This window comes from Drosophila serrata, unplaced genomic scaffold (genome assembly GCF_035046125.1).
Source record: "Drosophila serrata isolate PLE 108 unplaced genomic scaffold, ASM3504612v1 contig_373, whole genome shotgun sequence".
NCBI lineage: Eukaryota > Metazoa > Arthropoda > Insecta > Diptera > Drosophilidae > Drosophila > Drosophila serrata.
Window position 1 is genome coordinate 367,338 of NW_028257271.1, and position 17,012 is coordinate 384,349.

The window sequence follows — 17,012 nt, forward strand, 5'->3', positions numbered from 1 at the left end:
CTCTCCCAACTTCTGGTCAGAGTACGTTGTTGTTAAGGAATTTGAAGCGAAGAAAAAGAAAAAGCTGCCTGTAGGAATAACTCTTCCCAGGTCTGATCATACCACTGCGCCTTCTACATCTTCCAATCCCGCCCCAAAAAAAACTAACCTTTTCCCTAGGTATTTCCTGTTAAAAAGAAAGAGGCTTACGTGGTAGGCTTACTAACTTGTATTCTGATAGCCTTTCGTTTGCATCTCAGGTTATTGTGCTCACAGAAAGCCGGAGATTCTGAGCTCCGAAGTTTTTCCAGCTGTGTTCACAGTATATTGGCTAGATCGCCCTATCAGACGCTCCATTTTTTTGCATATTGGACGTTGATGAACTATGGTCAGCACATTCAAGTGGCCCGTATGACATCAGGCCCGTGCCTGTTTGGGTTAGGCGTTAGTAGGCGCGATGAAAATATTGAACAGAATACGAGGAAATTTACTACCGGCGTGCTGCCAGGTTGTTTGCTTGCATGTTTACTAAGTGTGTTAGTATTAAAGATTTTAATTTGGGAAGGGTATCTACGTTAGAGATTAGTGTGTACAAATATTGACTCTAAAAGGTTCATGCAGTTCGAAGGAGGTTCTACAGTGGCACAAGACTAATGGGATATAGGATCTAGTAGTTCTACATGGTACGTGGAAATTGAGCTGACTCAACAAGTCAGCACTTTCCACACCACCATGGATAAGGTTAAAAATAATTAAAAAAAAAATTTCTAGCATCGTTCTACGATTGAAAGTTCTACGACGGTAAGTCTATTAATAGGAGTCTATTAGAGTACAGGTAATCTTTGGTTTGCACCCCAATTTAAACCGCGTAGTGCGAAAAGTAAATAGTTCTTTTGCACCGACTCGATGCGTTTACTATGGACGCCGTACTGAGGGCTCCAAACGCAGGATCCATATTCTCAGAGAGGACGAACTAAAGAAGTATATAAGGATTTAGTAACATAGAGTCATTGAATTTCTTCGACCACCGTTTAATAAATCCAAGCACACCCCTGGCTCTATTCACCATAGACGAAATATGATCAATAAAGTCAAGTTTTGGGTTCAAGCGGACGCCAAAATCATCAACAGAATTAATTCTTTCCAAAGAGCAGCAGTTCAGTAGCAAGCTTATTACCTCTTTCTTTCTTTCTATTTATTGGAATCAAGTTTTCGCTATTCAGATGGTTTTCAGTAAGGAAAGCTAGGATTGCCGAAACTTTCAGCTTTCCTATACTTCCCAGTGACTCTATCTGGTAAGCACCAAAGTGGCGAAGTCTGATGTGGTCTAGCGGTGGGCAAAAGCAGAGCAGATGTTCCGGTGTCTCTTGCTGTGTAGATTACTTACAGCTTCTACAGATTGGCAGTCCCATCTTCATTGGCCAACATTCCCTAGACCTTCTGTGATGGCTCTTACTTAGCCATTCTTTGTTAGCTATCAGCTTAAAGTGGTCATGGATCCTTGTCTGAATTACATTTTGGGAGATCGGTATTTCGATGTCCGTACTTAGCCCTGCCGAGCTTGCACGGGCTAGTTCATATGCCTTCTCATTTCCTGGGATCTCGTTGTGTCACGGTACCCAAGTTACTTGTACCTCATTTTTGTCAGCAAGTCTATTAAGGGCCTTCTTGCATTCTGCCACTAGTCGCGAGTTTGTTTTCACGGCAGCTAGGGATTTTATAGCCGCTTTATAGCCGCACGAACAGTTCTTTCGGCATTATATTCAGGTCACGATGAAGATCTTAAAGAAGAGAACTTTCCTTTAAGCTTTGACTGAAAACTAAGTTCATTTTGATATGTTGTAGGAATAAAACTGATATGAATCCGAAGAGTTTGAATAAGTTGTCTGACAAAACTCTAAAAAAAAAGGTCGGCTATTGCCTGATTAGTATTTGCGGCAGTATTTTCTAATAAAAGCAAGGAAGATTTGATTTAGGCTTACGTTTAGTGTTAACAAAATTATAAAATTGTTTTGTGTCCTGTAAGAACTGGGACCTGCAACGAGTTAAATAGTTTTTATAACACTGCTTTCGAGATTAGCGGATAGTATAACGGAACAAATTCATTTCATTTTATTAATTTGTTGATGTGGCATTTGGCTATGTCCAAACAAAGCACCGGAAAGCAGAATAGATCTGAATTGAAGCATTTAATGTTTAAAGTTTGAGCCCATTTATTTTGTTTTTTTTTCCACGGTTTACAAAATTTTGCATTCCTAAAAATAACACCAACCGACGAAATTTAAAATAGTCTCAGAATCAAGAACCAAAATATTTTTTTCCAATTGTTCAATGCGCTTAACCAGGATTTTAAGGTGTTTTATCTTAAAAGTGCAATAAATTCGGGGTTTGGGTACATTTGAGGTGCTGTAACTTCAATGAGGATTTTGTTCTTTTTTTCTCGACGATATTTAAAAAAACTGCTATTGCCCTTAATATCAGTATTTCAAATAATATAAGCTCTATTGGTCTCCACTCATACCGAAAAATGTTCAATTTAAGTTTTATCTTTGTCCGAGTCCTGATTTGATGCAACTAAGACTGTTCTTATACCTGCATTCCGAATATGAATCATAAATTTTTTTTATTTATTTATTTTTTATTATTATTTTCTTTATATAAATAAATACATATTTTAGGATCTCCTGACTCCAGACTCGATTTTAATAAAATCAAAAACACGACTTTGCCTAATATAACAAAAATAATATGTCAAAAATACAAGTAGCAGCAGTGGTTACGAACGCCGGCTCCGACTTAAAATTAATGAAAAAACACGACTTATGCTTAAACAAGAAAAATAACTTGTAAAAAGACAAGTAGCAGCTGTGGTTACGAACGTTTCATTGTCGCTCAAGGTCCTCAAAGTCCACGCGTGGTCCCTCCTGGAAAATTCCGCACTCCCGTACGAGCGGCAGAATTCCCTGACTCCCACACACTATGACTCTTTTGACGGGTCGGGTGCCTTTCTGTGGCTTTGGGGCGGAGCCACGGTCGACCTCGTCAATGCTCCAAACCCCTTGGGCTCGCCTCGTCCAGCAACGCGTTCGTTTTAAACTTGAGTATAAATACAAAATCCGCTATTGACCTCATGGGAGAGGTAAAACTCCAACCAATCTCCGAAATCGACGAAGATGAGTTGCTGCTCTCAGATGACGAGACGCTAACTCCGTGGAGTTTGGTGGGCAGTTCTAAGTTAAGCACTTCCCAAATGAAGCAACCATCAACAGATACCACCAAGGCGAGATAAAGGTGAGAAGGAAATACTGCCAGTCAAAGTCGTTTACCCATCAACAGTGGAAAGCGCAGTTCAGTAAGGCTCGGTTCATTCATCCTCCTGAGAAGGAGGGCAAACCTGACCAGCGCAATCTAGCGGACGCCAAGGGGGCCCCGACAGCAACATCCTTCGTCAGATTGGCGAAGAAGTTCAGTAAGGTGGCTTTAGACAGCCTTGCCATGGCACTGGTGGACGGGCTCAACTATGATGGGCGCCTGCTGATGGGATAATGTGAGGAGCTGGAGACCAGACTGTCTGAGATGGTAACATCCAAATTACTATCGGACATGGTTGGGTTCACCGGGTGATCAGGTGCGACGACGAATCATCTGATTGCCAAAGGGCAATCCAACCTCAAAAGGGAGCTTAAGACTCTGTAAGCACAGAACTCAGGGGTCTATGTGGAGAACTGGGCCATCCTCAAGGTGGAGCAGAAGATGAAAACAAGCCAGTTGTTCTTGATTTTGTAGTCGTTCTCGAAAAATAGTCTCTCAGTTTTGAAGCTATCTGAATGAAACTTAGCCTTCTTTATACTCTCACTCGTATATATGTCGGAATGGGCCGGTTCGGACGACTATAGCTACCATAGGAACGATCGGAAAAATTATACAATTATATTTAATTTATATTATATTAATACCTAGTGGTTCATTGGCCAACATTCCCTAGACCTTCTGTGATGGCTCTTACTTAGCCATTCTTTGTTAGCTATCAGCTTAAAGTGGTCATGGATCCTTGTCTGAATTACATTTTGGGAGATCGGTATTTCGATGTCCGTACTTAGCCCTGCCGAGCTTGCACGGGCTAGTTCATATGCCTTCTCATTTCCTGGGATCTCGTTGTGTCACGGTACCCAAGTTACTTGTACCTCATTTTTGTCAGCAAGTCTATTAAGGGCCTTCTTGCATTCTGCCACTAGTCGCGAGTTTGTTTTCACGGCAGCTAGGGATTTTATAGCCGCTTTATAGCCGCACGAACAGTTCTTTCGGCATTATATTCAGGTCACGATGAAGATCTTAAAGAAGAGAACTTTCCTTTAAGCTTTGACTGAAAACTAAGTTCATTTTGATATGTTGTAGGAATAAAACTGATATGAATCCGAAGAGTTTGAATAAGTTGTCTGACAAAACTCTAAAAAAAAAGGTCGGCTATTGCCTGATTAGTATTTGCGGCAGTATTTTCTAATAAAAGCAAGGAAGATTTGATTTAGGCTTACGTTTAGTGTTAACAAAATTATAAAATTGTTTTGTGTCCTGTAAGAACTGGGACCTGCAACGAGTTAAATAGTTTTTATAACACTGCTTTCGAGATTAGCGGATAGTATAACGGAACAAATTCATTTCATTTTATTAATTTGTTGATGTGGCATTTGGCTATGTCCAAACAAAGCACCGGAAAGCAGAATAGATCTGAATTGAAGCATTTAATGTTTAAAGTTTGAGCCCATTTATTTTGTTTTTTTTCCACGGTTTACAAAATTTTGCATTCCTAAAAATAACACCAACCGACGAAATTTAAAATAGTCTCAGAATCAAGAACCAAAATATTTTTTTCCAATTGTTCAATGCGCTTAACCAGGATTTTAAGGTGTTTTATCTTAAAAGTGCAATAAATTCGGGGTTTGGGTACATTTGAGGTGCTGTAACTTCAATGAGGATTTTGTTCTTTTTTTCTCGACGATATTTAAAAAAACTGCTATTGCCCTTAATATCAGTATTTCAAATAATATAAGCTCTATTGGTCTCCACTCATACCGAAAAATGTTCAATTTAAGTTTTATCTTTGTCCGAGTCCTGATTTGATGCAACTAAGACTGTTCTTATACCTGCATTCCGAATATGAATCATAAATTTTTTTTATTTATTTATTTTTTATTATTATTTTCTTTATATAAATAAATACATATTTTAGGATCTCCTGACTCCAGACTCGATTTTAATAAAATCAAAAACACGACTTTGCCTAATATAACAAAAATAATATGTCAAAAATACAAGTAGCAGCAGTGGTTACGAACGCCGGCTCCGACTTAAAATTAATGAAAAAACACGACTTATGCTTAAACAAGAAAAATAACTTGTAAAAAGACAAGTAGCAGCTGTGGTTACGAACGTTTCATTGTCGCTCAAGGTCCTCAAAGTCCACGCGTGGTCCCTCCTAGAAAATTCCGCACTCCCGTACGAGCGGCAGAATTCCCTGACTCCCACACACTATGACTCTTTTGACGGGTCGGGTGCCTTTCTGTGGCTTTGGGGCGGAGCCACGGTCGACCTCGTCAATGCTCCAAACCCCTTGGGCTCGCCTCGTCCAGCAACGCGTTCGTTTTAAACTTGAGTATAAATACAAAATCCGCTATTGACCTCATGGGAGAGGTAAAACTCCAACCAATCTCCGAAATCGACGAAGATGAGTTGCTGCTCTCAGATGACGAGACGCTAACTCCGTGGAGTTTGGTGGGCAGTTCTAAGTTAAGCACTTCCCAAATGAAGCAACCATCAACAGATACCACCAAGGCGAGATAAAGGTGAGAAGGAAATACTGCCAGTCAAAGTCGTTTACCCATCAACAGTGGAAAGCGCAGTTCAGTAAGGCTCGGTTCATTCATCCTCCTGAGAAGGAGGGCAAACCTGACCAGCGCAATCTAGCGGACGCCAAGGGGGCCCCGACAGCAACATCCTTCGTCAGATTGGCGAAGAAGTTCAGTAAGGTGGCTTTAGACAGCCTTGCCATGGCACTGGTGGACGGGCTCAACTATGATGGGCGCCTGCTGATGGGATAATGTGAGGAGCTGGAGACCAGACTGTCTGAGATGGTAACATCCAAATTACTATCGGACATGGTTGGGTTCACCGGGTGATCAGGTGCGACGACGAATCATCTGATTGCCAAAGGGCAATCCAACCTCAAAAGGGAGCTTAAGACTCTGTAAGCACAGAACTCAGGGGTCTATGTGGAGAACTGGGCCATCCTCAAGGTGGAGCAGAAGATGAAAACAAGCCAGTTGTTCTTGATTTTGTAGTCGTTCTCGAAAAATAGTCTCTCAGTTTTGAAGCTATCTGAATGAAACTTAGCCTTCTTTATACTCTCACTCGTATATATGTCGGAATGGGCCGGTTCGGACGACTATAGCTACCATAGGAACGATCGGAAAAATTATACAATTATATTTAATTTATATTATATTAATACCTAGTGGTAAAAAATGCAAACTTATGCAAACTTTCGCGTAACGAAGTTAGCTGCCTTTCTTGTTTTTGGCGAGCATTCTATTAGAATGCTAGAGGCCAAAGATAAAGAATAACATAATACGTATGGTGGCGTATTCTTTTCAGAGCGAAGCCAACCTGATCTAGAGTCTGGAGATTCTGTATTGTCTTTAGACTTGGACAGACATAGCAAACTGATCAAGAATGCTGGGTCAAATGTCTTCTTTGTCTTGGCGTTTGTAATCTAGCAACATTGCTATTTAGTATATGGGAAAGAGAGTGATAAATATCCATTCTTAACAGTCTTGGAATTGGCTTTATTCTGGTCGTTGAAAAATCAATACATGGCTAATGAAATTTAACTTTTTAAACATTTAATTAACATCACTATTTATTATAATATTTATTAAAAAAAATCTTTAGTCATAATAATATTTTACATAAAAATTATTATAACGCACTGAAGGAGGCACCTCCGACTATATAAAGTATATATATTCTTGATCAGGCTCAACAGCCGAGTCGATCTAGCCATGTCCGTCTGTCCGTATGTCCGTCTGTCCGTTTCTACGCAAACTAGTCTCTCAGTTTTGAAGCTATCTGAATGAAACTTTGTAGTTAGCTTTCTATATACTCTTACTCGTATATATGTCGGAACGGGCCGGATCGGACGACTATATCATATAGCTGCCATAGTAATGATCGGAAAATTTTTACAACAAAAATTATAACATTTTCAGTTTTCAACAGAATTTAATCAAATTAAATATAGCCATTTCATATTATTCTACAACAATGTGTTAAATTTGATGAATATCGGACTATTATATCAAATAGCTCCCATAGGAACGACCGAGAAATTAATTCAATTAAAAATTATAACATTGTAAGTTTTCAAAAGATTTGCATTAAATTTGAGTTACAGCCATTTCATTTTATTATAGTCTTAAATTTTGTGTCAAATTTTATGAAAATCGGACGACTATATCATATAGGTGCTATACAAACGATCGTTAGATGTGGAGCAAAAATGCAAATCTATGAATGTAAAGCTGCAAATATAATATATATAGGTAAATTAAATGAAAACAGATATTACTTCATTGTTTTTTAATATAGATGTATATAATGTATATTGCATGGATTCCTTGTTCTATCTGCAAGGGTATATAAACTTCGGCGTGCCGAAGTTAGCTTCCTTTCTTGTTTTTGTATCACTACCAGTATATAACAAAATTCACAGAAAAAAGGGTATAAATCGGCACTTAAGCATATTAAATCAAGGCACAGAACCTCAACCCATTTTTTTTTTTTTGCAGCAGTATATTCCGGGAAGTGTGCGCCAGAATCAATATATGTTCCTATTTAAAAAACATTTATTTGTTGACAATTACATGAACTTGGATGATACAGTTGAAAAGGAACTTTTATATCATCAAGTTCTACATAGTTTGCGAAGTGAAAGGTATCCAATAACTGAAATGGAAGCTATTATGTTAACGGCTCTTCAAGGCCAACTGGAGCTTGGTGACTGTTGCGAAATCCTAAATGATTACAGGGCTATAGCAGGCCATTGCTTACCACCCCGATTTGTACCAAATATTCCACATGATGCCGTGGCTATGCATCATCAGAGTCTTAAAGGGATGTTACCAGCAGAAGCAAAGAAAGCCTTCCTCAATTTAATACATAGTTGGCCTCTTCATCGTGCTACTATTTTTGATGTCATGGTAAGTACACTTTTATGTTATATCTACTATATAAAAATATGTCGGGTTTTTTCTCCTGGCGATATATGTACATAGCATGTACTACAAACCAACACTTTAAGTAGTCGTTTCCTATCATTTCAATAGGAAACAATCAAATAAATCAAGTGTGTTTTGCAAATTTTAATTCAATTTCAACAGCAGACATTTGTCTTTAAGGTGGTAAGTTGAAATGTGTTAAATATGTTCTTAAAGGATGACGTGCGAACATCGACCGCCGAACAAGACATTCAATCCACCAACATTGTATTCACAGAACTTAAGCGAAGAAAGACAAAATATAATAAGAGAAAATGGCTTAGTGATACAACCCGTGAGCACACGAAGTTCATTGGCATCATACATTCGCTTGGCATTCCAATATGATCCCACTGGTGGCTTCATGCCTTTCATGTAAAAGTTACACTGTATTCTTAAAAAAATGATTGCAATTACAGATAAAAGAGAAAATATATAATTTGCATTGTAGGGATGATAATTACGCGTCAGCATACATATAAGCCGGACCAGGGTCCTCCACAAAAACATTTTCGTTTACCGGGACAGGTTGGATTGTTGACCAAATGACCTAAATTTGGGTTGGTATAGGAGAAGAAGGTGGGAAAGGGGTTGATCCGTACAGGATCCTTCAAGGCCTCCGACAGCCGGCTGCTAGCTTGGCACCAAACTCTTCGGCAGCATTTGATAATGCTTGCTGGCGCACGAGAACTAGAGCACCCAGTGCTGATATCCATTCTCTTCGTCGTAAGTTATAGTGCCGGCCTTGCTCGGCGATGGCACGTTCGGCGTTGTCGCGAGCAACTTAAAAGATGCTGTGTAACTGCTGTCTTCGAACGGGATCAAGACGATTACTCTGCATGGTGTTACCTCGTGCTAGAGAGTCTTGGGTAGGCGTGGCTCCCGGCCTTGGACAAGGAAGGCGGGGCTGAATCCCATCGTGTCGGATACACTGCTGATTACTGCGAGGGATATCTCTGGAAGCAGCTGGTCCCAGTTATTCTGAGGCTCGTCGCCAAGATATTGTGCTATCATGGTCTTCACGGTGTGGTTGCCCTTTCTGTAGGGATCTGTTGAGGTGTGTATGGGGCGGTTTATTGGAGATCCATTTCCCGGAAGGCCTTGCTTGTAAACTGAGTCCCGTTGTCACAAACCAGAGTCTTCGGGATTCCGCCCATGTGCCCGGCGGTCGGATGATCGTAGCATTCTTCTAGCACCCTCCTGCGAAAGCTAGCGCCCACGGATAGTTTCCAGGAGGTGTAGTCCTCTTCCGGACGCAAGCCTATTTTTCGGTATAGCTGTCCTCCTCGCGGTAGTCGGGATTTTTGGCGTGTTCCCGCTGAATCCGGCGAAGCATCTTATTGATCAATTTGCAGGAGTTGTCCTGCTGCGCTTCTTGAATGGTTGCGAGCTGATGGCGTGACAGGGCGCGGCAATCAAGACATGGGTCCCACGTCGATAGCTGATGTCAAACTGGAACTGTCATAATTCTAACGCCAACCGAAAAATCCATCCCGTGGAATTTAACCACTGTAGGGAGTGGTGGTGGGTGAGTACCTCGAATCTGTACCTTTCCAGGTAGTGTGTGCGGATAGACCACAAGACCGCAAGATATTCATTTTGTACGACCGAGTATTTCTGCTCGGCGTTGTTGAGCCGGCGGCTGGCGTATGCGATGACGCGTTCCTGCTGTTCAATGGTTTGGGTCAGCACGGCCCCAATACCATACTAATTGGCGTCGGTCTGGCGAACGAATTTCTCCGAGAAGTTGGGGCAGGAGAGAATCGGGGCTTCTGTCAACAACTCCTTTAGTCCTTAAAAAGCCTGTTCCTGCTTCTCAGACCATTCCCACTTCCGATCCGTCTTTAGGAGGGAAGTCATTGGATCCCCTAAGTCGGTTGAAAGCGTACCAGGACGCGATGTCGAGACATCGGCAAGGCTCATTGAGGTTCGTCAGCGCTGTTAGCTCCCGTATGGCGGTAATCTTAGCCGGATCCGTGTTAATCCCGGCTTCAATAATCATGTCCAAGGTATGTGATGCTCCATTGAAAGAATTTACACCTGTCCGGTTCAGAAGAAGGTTGGGGTTCCTCAGGCATCTGAACACTTTGCGTAGATTCCGGTCGTGTTCCTGCAGCGTGGATCCGATCACTATGATGTCCAAATACGCGAAGGCTTATGTCTCCATGTCAGGCCCGATGACAGTATCGAGACCACGTTGAAAAGTTGGCGGTGCAGAGTGTAGGTCGAAAAGCATCACTTTCCATTGAAATAACCCACGGAGGGGGACGGTGAATGCTGTGCATTTGCGGCTGGCAGAAGCAACTGGTATCTGCCAGTTACCATTCTTGAGGTCCAGCGTGGCTTCGAAACGATCGTTGCGCAGCCATTTTAAAATATGGTGGATCCTCGCTAGAGGATATGCGTCAGGGATTGAGTTTTCATTCAGCTGATGGTAGTCGACGCACATCCGGACGTTTCCGTTTTTTTTAGGGGCGATAACGATTAGCTCGCTATGGGTACTTTTGGATGGCTGGATCCTACCATCGTGGAGCTTCTCGTCGATCTGCTTGTCGTTGACGGCTCTCAGTGCAGGATTTTCCAGGTTTCTGGGTAGAGTTCGGTGTGGTCACTGGCTCTTCCTCTGAGTCATACTCAGCGTCGGCAATTCCGCATGAGGGAATGCTTGTAGTTGCAGATGGTTCCGGATCGTAGAACCTCATCTCGCTTTCCTTCGAAACAGATTTCGTAGGATCGACGAGGGCTTGGTAGCGGGCAAGATTCTAATCCAGCTCGGGGCTGTTCTTGGACCTGCGTTGGTGCGTTCTCGTGGGTTGAACCCTTCGGTGCAGTCAAGATGTGATCACTCTGCAGTTGCGCTTGCGTGAAGCGGCTTGTGGAGGGGCCTCCGGCTGTGGCATGGTTGCGAATTCGTGGTGCTGTGGTGGTTGCGCCAGGGTGACAGCTGCTGAATGCGTTTTTGGGACGCCTTGCTGACGCGCCTTTGGGGCGGCTGGTTGCTCACCAGAGTGGCTTTAGGATGCGCCAGGGTAACGGCTTCAGGATGTGCCGCGTGGCGGCTTTCGAGTGCGTCCGTGGGACGGCTTCAGAATGCGCCAGTGCGGCGGCTTGCTGCGTCTGCGTGCTGCGGTGCGCCTTCGCGGCGGCTTGTCCCATCGGCGGTTGCGTCTTCACGACGGCTTTCTCCCTCGGCGGGTGCGTGTTCAGGACGACTTGCGATGTTCTGAGTTGTGTGGGCGATTAGAGCGTGAGTCTGGGTCCACCGCAATGTAGTGTTGCTACTCAGTAGCTAAGAAAATCCATCCCCAGTAGGAGGATCCTGCACGTCCCTCACAATGAGAAAAACGAGGCTGACGCGGGCTTCTTCAGCTGGATGGTTAATCTAAGAGCTCGAGTTACCTCTCGGCCGGTCTCATTTGCTAGCTTGACGTGGGAGCGCACGGCTCGGAGGTTCGACCGTGACCTCTGCCCGGATACGGCTATAATCGTCTTGCATCGCGGTGGTCAGTTTCTCTGGGCGTTTGGCAAAATCCTCGGGTAGTTCCCTTATACTCGAGGCCCTTGCCCTTTTCCCGTGGGCGGAGATGGTTGAGACGGGTTTGTCTGGTTCGTCGCGGCTGCTGTGCCGCGCTGGTGTTTGTCGTTTTGCTCGCTTTCATCTTGTTCGTTGAGATCGTCGGTTGGTGTGTGTGGTCGGTTCCGCCGGTTGTATGCCCACGGAAAATTCGTACTCCGCGGCTGCATGCGGATTCGCAGTTAACAACTAGTTGTGTTAACTCAGCCAAAATGCTGAAATACTGTCGACGTGTAAACATCTGTGATTCGAAAAAATTTTTTGGAAATGCGTTCTAGCTCCTGCGCGTTGCATTTGGAGTCGTAGGTCCACCAGATACTCCTTAAATGGCTCATTTGTTCTTTGGTAGCGCTCCTCGGTCCAGGCTTTACCTTGGAGAACGCTGGTTCGGAACCAGTTATCCACTCGTCCTGATTCATTGTGTGGGCGTGGGACAGATACTTCCTTTCGATTCAGAAAGTATACCCCCGTCGTTCCAGGTGCTCTATGAAACAGTCCCCACTTGGTGATCTTGTCCACAAAGAGACCAGCAGGTGTTCAAGTCCAGTTTTGTGGTAGTTGTTCGTGTCCCTTTAGTACCATTCCTTTTGGATTCAGATCTTAATCAGGTTGGATTGGAGAGACCTCCAGATAGGAATCCCAGAGGAAAACGTGTGTAAGAAATAAGTTACTTACCTTTTGACAATATTTAATAAATTACAATACTGAGTCGCGTTGTCGTTTTCAAGAGGGTGTCCGTTGATGTTGATCGGTTCCTGGTAACTCTGAAGAGGGTGACCGTTAATGTTGATCGGTTGATAATTACTCCACTGATGCTGGTGGTCGTCGGCCTTTTATGCCGGCGTAGCTGGTCTCGGGCGTTCTTTTCGAATGAGAAAACCATCACGTGCGAGAGAAATGGGGAAACCTATGCTTCTTAATGGCGGCGGCGTCGTCTGCGACGCCGTCTTTGTTTTCCTACCTATCCTCTTCGTGTCTTCGTTCGTGTCGGGGTGCATTCGTCTATCTTCGTACTTGTTAAACATAGTGTACCTAACCTCGTGTTTTTCAGAGCTTCGTCTTCGTCTTCGACTATCGGATCCGTCTGACCAATTCACAAAGACTACTTCCGACGGCCACGTCACCCTTGTGCCACCCGCTATGCCCAGAGGAAATCCTAGAAAAGGTGAGGTCCAGTCGACCGGTAACCACTTCCCAAGCAAAAGGAGACGAGGATAAGCCCCAATGGCCTCAGCGTTTACAGCCCCGGATCCGGGCACCGCTCCCACCTTGGCCATCGAGCCGGGTTGTGGGACCTGAGAGGGAAGGTGTAAAAGGAACGGGAATCCTAACAGGACACTTGTCCTGGCGCCTTTAGCCCCGCAAAGGAGTCTATAGCCCAGTGAATTCTTTTAGAGGAGGTGCTCTTCCCTGGTTGCTAGTACCTGGTGCTCGTTAGCACCGGTGATCTCTGTGCAACCTGGGAATGCGCGTGCATTAGTGCTGTTAAGGCCTCTTCGCTGCTCTCAGTCCACTGCCCGTCGTCGCGTTCGAGCAGATTCTGTTTTGTGGGTTGCTTCGAAAAGCAACTTCCGTAGTCTAGCCGTTTCTGGGGCCTTCTCTATATTGGAGCACAAGTTTCTCCAAGAGCTTCTTTGTGCTCTGCGTATTTTTTTATTGTAGTTCCTTTGCAGGATTTTGTATTCCTCGTTGATTATATCATCCTTCACCTGTCTGGCGAGTTTGAAGAATTCTTGAGGTCCTTGTTCCTTCAGGTTTGGTCCTTAACTTGCTTCTTAAAATTCGGCATGATGCGTAATATGCGCCTAATAATTCCTTTGAGAGGGTCTGTAAGGACTTTTCTATGTCATTATCGGATTTTACTGTGTCCGGACTCGTCGCGAGTTTAAGAGAGATTATATCTTTAAGCTTCCCCAGTTAGTATTCTGGGGGTTCCTAAAGACTCTTGGTTTTGGAGAGTGAAAGAATTCGCATTGGAAATGTATGTTCCTGTGGTCTGAAAAGGATGGTCTCTCCATGACCACCATTTTACTTTGTCTCGCTTTGAGTGTTATATCTAGCACGTTGGACGAGGTGGGCCCTACAAAGGTGTGTTCCTCCCCCACGTTTGCTATATATAAATTGGTAGAAAGAATAAAGTTGAAAAGTGACCCACCTCTGTCGTTTATGTCGGGTCTTCCCCATACACTGCGGTGCGCATTGGCGTCTGCAACCACGATCAGATGCTGGTCCTTGGGTTCGGGTTCTATCAGACTCCTGAGTTCTTCCGGTGGAGCTGGCCTATCGTGTGCGGTGTAGGACTAGAGCTACATTGGCGGACCCTTGCTCCATGGCAATTAGGAGTTCCGCCGACGCGACCTTGCTCTTATGGAGTTGACTACTATCGTCAGGTCTTCCTCCTCTTCGGACTAATCCAGCCTCAGTTCCTGGGCAGCGTCAATAATGGTTTCCAGACCTAGGTCTTTCTCCACCTCGCCTGCCTTAAGGATGTGTTCATCCTTATCCCCGGGATGGCGCTTTTTGAGGCCCAGGTATACGCTATCCATGCCCCACGCCATTTTCCCGTATCTGAGATACATGATGTCCTCTGCCTCCTTGTTGTTGCAGTACCTTTCAGTCTGCGGTTGAGATGTCGGGATTTTGACGCTGCAGCAGCTTCAGCGCTCGGTCCCCTTGGATAGCAATGAGGAAGAGTACCTTTGCTTTTGGTTTAGATAGGATTAGGTCCTTGTCCACCACCTCATCCATTCAGCCACCCGGCACCATCGAATATAGTCATGGGCGCTACAGGGTCTCCCTCCATCCGTGTAACCAATGACTCAACGAGCCGCGCATGCACCGTCTTCCACCGCGCCTCGGGCATCTTGCCACGATCAAGTGTCGTTTGGTCACCTCACTGGCGTTCGCAATTTTCTTTTCGTTAAGATTCGCCTTCAAGGGGGGCCTGCTTCCTTGGGCACGCTTTGCCGCTTGCTCGTTGGAGTGTCCTTTATGGCACTCTCGACGGAGCGTTGCTGCTTGGTGGCAAGCATATCCTCCACCTTGTTGGTGTTTTTGGCCGTTGATGTAATGTTAGGAAGCTTGGCAAAGTGCTGCCTGCTCTCATCGATCCTTTGCTTGGCCCAGTTGAGCTTTACCTTCTCCTCTTCGGATAGTTTCGGGCAGCTTTTGTCCGGAGCCGGCTCTAGATTCGAAGGATAGCTTTGTACTGCGCCTTAGCCTTCTTCCCCTCGCTTGATCGCTTAGGCCCGTCCCTGCGCGAGGAGCTGGTGCTTAGTTCTGGCGAGCGAAGAAGGCTTTCTTCCTCCTCTTTCGAAAGCTGCACGCTCTCCAGGTCCGAGTATATATAGAAAATGGCACCCGTGCGGCTTAGCCTTCATTTTGTCGTTATTTTGGCAGTAGCATTATAAATGACGTGACTTGCTTCCGTCAAATCAGAGGTGTGACCGCTGGCGACACGCTGAGAGGATTGCTCCCCTCCGTGCCCGCCGGTGGTAGCAGTCACGGCTTCCACCGACGTTTGAGCTGACATCCCAGCCCCGGTTGCTTCCCTTTTCCCCATTCCTGCGAAAGGTTTGGTTTACTTCCGGGGAACCACCCACTTGCGTTTTATGCTTGCCGCCACTCACCTTCAATCATGGCTAGTGAGTCATTTCCTCCGGCGTTTACTAGGGAGGAATTGAATCGAAGCCTTAGCTAGACACTGCATTACCCCGGACAGAGCATGCGTCTCTAAATTACCATTGAATGGGGTAATACAGTGCCCATTGCCCAGCCGGCTCCCTCGTGGAGGGCTTAGCTGGAGCATTATTGCCGACCCGGGTCCCTTATTGCTTTCATTATTTATATATCATCTTTCCAAGTGAACGGACGTGTGTTTTTCTTGCGCTCTCGTTTTGTGTTAAAGTTTCAATCTAACCACCGGGGTTAACTTAAATTTTCTAATTTGTGTTTATAACTTCCCGTTCACTTCGCGTGTGCATGCAGCTATCCTAATTTTGTGTATATAATTGGTTTTATTCTCCAATTTAGTTGTGCTGCTAGTGCTAGCTTTTGCATTTTTTGAATTCCTTTTTGTGCCTTCTTCGTTTAGCTTTTGTTTGCGCCGTCGCAACAGCTAAACGTTTCATCTATTTATCTCCCACGCTCTCCAACTCTCTCGCTTAAGTTGTGCCGCTGCACTTCTTATCTTATCTAATCTATTACGCTCTCCCGCTCTCTCGCTCTCGCTTCTTTCTTCATAACTCTGTTCTTTTTTTTTTCAATTGAAAGTACAGTGGTAAGTCGCTATAATGTCCTCAAACATTGTCTGTTCTGTTAAAACCTGCAAAAAGGCAATTGCTGCAGGTGACCTTACAATCGGCTGCTGGCTGTGCGACAACGTCATGCACGCCAAGTGTATTGGAGTTGCAGCTCGGACGGTGGACGATGTAAGGAAAAACATCGGCCTGCTGTGAGGCCTGTCGCGATGTAGAAAGGGAAATGACGTCTTTCATGCGGCAAACCAAAAGCGGTTTTAAGGGAATTTTAACGAGTTTTCGTAAAACTCTTGATATGTTCTTGGCGCTGGACACCCAATTTAATAGCCTTACGCTATTAAATGAGTCTCCTAGGCGCAAAAAAACTGCTATTGGTGGGCAGCATGTAGACGGACCCCAACTACCCGCAACAGGCTCTCAGCAGCAGCCTCCCACGGCACAGCCCTCGACCTCAGCATTAATTCCAAGAGTGCTGTGATCGAGCTCTAGGAAAGATTCGGTATCCGAATGTGCAGCGGGAGTGTCCGTACCGCCGGTGATTTCTGTTGTATCCCCTGGGGGGTCGCAAATATTGACCCCTCAAAGTCCCGTGCACACACCATTATCTACCCAGGGTGTTAGGCCCGGAATACCGGCCGACAATGGCACGGCAGATAAGCAATCTGCCTTGCCAAAAGCCCTTATAGCTGTTCCACCAACGAGACATATTTTTGTCTCGCGGCTCTCCCCTGATCAAACATCGGATGATGTTCTCGCCTTTATACAAGGCAAAACCAGAGCCGAAAAAATTAAGATAAAGGTGGAAAAGTTTAAATTTTCTTACGCAAGGGACATTTCATCTTTCAAGATAAATGTCCCTAACGAGCTCTTTAACACTATTTGCTCTCCCAA

General features: G+C 44.6%; 1 long non-coding RNA gene and 1 pseudogene across 2 annotated transcripts; one reads left to right on the plus strand and one right to left on the minus strand.

Moving 5' to 3' along the window:
- Positions 1 to 8,279: 8,279 nt before the first annotated feature.
- On the plus strand, positions 8,280 to 8,748 carry LOC147642678 (uncharacterized). Of its 2 annotated transcripts, none has more exons than XR_015273158.1 (2): positions 8,280 to 8,432; positions 8,497 to 8,748. It is a non-coding gene; the product is annotated as an uncharacterized LOC147642678 (long non-coding RNA). The 2 variants fall into 2 exon arrangements; XR_015273159.1 differs by having other exon boundaries at positions 8,527 to 8,748.
- A 2,174-nt stretch (positions 8,749 to 10,922) lies between these two features.
- On the minus strand, positions 10,923 to 15,424 carry LOC147642679 (uncharacterized; annotated as a pseudogene).
- Between the last annotated feature and the right edge of the window lie 1,588 nt (positions 15,425 to 17,012).